Here is a 3,507-nt window from a genome sequence, read left to right as displayed (position 1 = left end):
AAATTAAACTTTGTATAGTTTGACTAGCTTTGTAGGAAAAGATATTGACATTCACACTATGAAATCAATATTATTATATGCATGATGAAATTAATTTTCAGAACATATAACTTTTGTATTGTAGATGTTGGTATTTTTTTCTATAAAATTAGTCAAACTTTATAAAATTTGACTTTGACCAAATCTTATATATGCAGACTAAAAACGAAACGGAGGGAGTACACACGAGAGTCAGACGACTCACGGGCCCCTCTATAAATCGCGCACACTCTCCTTAAACCCTTACTAAACCCCACCGTCCCTCTCGACCCCATTTCCCCATGGACACGCTAGGGTTTTCCACCATGGCGTCGACATCGCGCGCGCTCCTCCTATCCAGGCTCTCATCCCTCCCGGCCGCCGCCTCTCGCTTCCTTCGCCCGCCCGCCTCTACGGGGACCTTCCTCCTGGCGGCGCTGGTCCCGGCCCTAACACCGGCACCCGGGGCAGCGGCTAGGCGGTTCGCGGCGCAGCCCGCGGACTCAGCCTCAAACTGCAACAACCGTGCCCCCGAGGACAGGCGATCCCCGGGTGTGACTACGAGCACTGGATGGTCATCATGGAGTCGCCCCCCAGGCGACACCAGCAACCCCGACATCCACCGTAACGAGATCATCGACGGCTACATCAAGACCCTCGCTCAGGTCATCGGAAGGTATGCTGCCCCCTCACCTCACCCTTGATGGGTTAGTGGATCTGGATAGGGTAAGTATGATAAAGTCATTTATGCACTATTTATAGCATATCTGTTTCTCAAATCTATCCTATGTCGTTGCAGTGAAGACGAAGCAAGGATGAAGATCTACTCTATGTCACAAAGTTTCTCTGTAGGTCGATCTACATGGAACCTCTTATCTTCAGCCTTCCGACATTGCTTTGAGATCCGTACTCTCTAGCTAACTTACAACAAGAATATTTCTCTTTTTTGTTTCTCTCAAATGAAAGAACATATAGACTTGAAACTTTGTAGATCAAACAAACTTTACAACTTCAATGTGTGAAAAAACTTTCAGATTTTTTGGACCGACATAAATATACAAAATAAGGATTTTTTTGTTAAAAAAATAATTTTTAGCATTTAAAATCCATGAAAAAAATCTGAAAGTTTTTTCTCACATAGTAATTATAATGTTTTGTTGTCCTGGAAAGTTTGAAGTTTATACGTTGTTTCGTTTGAGAGAAACAAAAAAGACAAATATGCCTGCACGGATCACAATGCAAAAATGAATGGCTAAGATAAGGGGTACCATGTAGCTCGACCTACATAATGTTTTTCTTTTGGTGCCCTACTATCTGACGAACTCGCCGGCAAACTCAGAGGTATATTGATCATTACATGAAATTCGTGTATGTGATCTTTTTATGAAGGTGACTTCAAATGATCTTGTGTTAAATGCCACTAATTTATTATTTTCAGAGTTGCCTAAGGTCCATTGGGTTATTCCCGATTCATACGTGGATGCAAGAAATAAGGACTATGGAGGTAATGATTATGTACTATCTGACTAAATATTCACTATAATAATTTGAAATGGTTGTTGCTTTTTCCCCTCACTAGGTAACAGATTTACCACTCTGTGTGGTACTATATGATGTTGTGTTATGATGACTATCTCAGTTGCAGGTTCCAGATCTAGGAATTTTGAGAAAATTTCCTTTAGCACATGTTTTTAGGAATTGTATTCTTACTCAAAAGGCTTAAGATTGTTATCCTGTCAGAATATTTTTTTCATTTATTAATTAACGATCATCATTGGTATCTTATTTGTGCTGCTAATTGCTTCTGTACCCATTTGTATTATAGTTAAGCATTTAACTGTTTAGTGATGAACATCTCATTGTTGTTGTCATGTGGAGTTTTCTAGTATTTGAGTGTAATCTTGACTGCTCTCTGTAACTTCATTCCTATAGTATGTAGTAAAGGATGTCACCAATATCTAAGATATCTATTCAACTCACAGAAATGGTGAATGGTAACAACTTTGTTTATTTTTAATTGAAGTAGGAGCTTATGTTGGCCACTGTAACTTTTTGGCAGGCTACCAACCAGTAACTTCTATCTTTTGATGAAACCTGAATATTACACAGTACACTCAAAATTGATATGACAGTGCTTCTATAGTTGCTAGTTTTTGTTTAAAATATACATCGCCCCCCTAGTGGTATGATATTTTGGCTGCCGTTTTCTTTCTTATTAGGAGTTATACCCTAGATTAAAGATGCAAATCTATATATAATGAGTATCTAGCCTATCAAGTGCTTTGTGCAAGATGATTTATCGTATTCGGAAGTGTTTGTCATTCTGTACTGGCATTTTGAGCCCCTTGAGGTGACACTTTCAACATTTTAACCTGCCATGTCTTCCTTGGATTATTTGCGCTTGTGCGCTTTCTTCAGTTTTCATCCCTGTCCATATTGTAAGGAGAGTGTATCTGATGCCTTCTCTTGGAACCATTCATAGATGGACAGGCTGTTCCTTACGACCCCAAATACCATGAGGTGTGGGTGAGATACAGTAAAATTGGCACCTAGTGTACTCATAGGCATCCCAACTTTAACACACAGTCCTACCGGAGCGGGCTTGATCCACCAAGTTACCAGTTTCCCCCATAGGCAACCCAAGCCACTAATGCGGCAAATTTGACAATTTTGACCTGTGGATGAAATCATTTCACAAAATGAACTGTCCCTAAAAACATTTCACTCAGCTGACCTTTTTGGGCCAGGCGTGCAGTCAGTCAGGCGCTGCACAATGTAGTGTGGCGCCTTCGTATCGGGCGCCACTCAAAAAGGTCAGCTGAGTGAAATTTTTTTAGGAGCACTTCATTTTGTGAAATGATTTTATTCATAGGTTAGAATTGTCAAATTTGCAACACCGCCCCACCTGCTTACGAAGGCAGGGACGGGCCAGGGAGGCAGAAAACTGCTAGAAGATTGCCGGTAGGAAAGTTACTACGGATTTTATGCATATATTCTCTATCCATGCTAGTGTTCTGAGAAACAGAATTACTAGAGCTTAGGCAAGTGCTCCCTTGTTTCTCTCCATGTTGAAATAAATACAGTGTTGAGTAAGTTATTCGTATGGTGCCAGGATAAACAAGTGCCTCATGGTGCCAGGGTTTAAAATGTTCCTGCCGTAATGTATAGCAACAAGTTCTTTGTGCCATTCCTGACTAGAGTGTGTCACTGCATTTATGCCATGTTTCACCATCGTTTTGTTCTTCTGCGGCTAGTCAGTCTTCCATCCCAAACCAAGCCAAGCTGCCAGGGTGTGCCATGGCTTGGGCTATTGTGCATAATATGTATCCAAATTGTGTTGTTTATTATCCTTTGGGCCTGCTGGCTACCTAGACAATGATCATGTCTTGGCCACCGGCGCCGTATGCAATTTGTAACAACATTTTGTTTCTCTTAATATACAGGCAGTCAACTGCCAATTCATCGGAAAAAATATATGAAGGGGACTAA

General features: G+C 40.9%; 1 pseudogene; it reads left to right on the top strand.

The window, feature by feature from the left end:
* The first annotated feature begins 344 nt into the window (after positions 1–344).
* On the top strand, positions 345–3,507 carry LOC125507194 (annotated as a pseudogene).

Source organism: Triticum urartu, chromosome 5 (genome assembly GCF_003073215.2).
Source record: "Triticum urartu cultivar G1812 chromosome 5, Tu2.1, whole genome shotgun sequence".
In the NCBI taxonomy this organism is placed as follows: domain Eukaryota; kingdom Viridiplantae; phylum Streptophyta; class Magnoliopsida; order Poales; family Poaceae; genus Triticum; species Triticum urartu.
The sequence above is the reverse complement of the archived record's forward strand: the minus strand, read 5'-3'. Positions and strand labels throughout refer to the sequence as shown.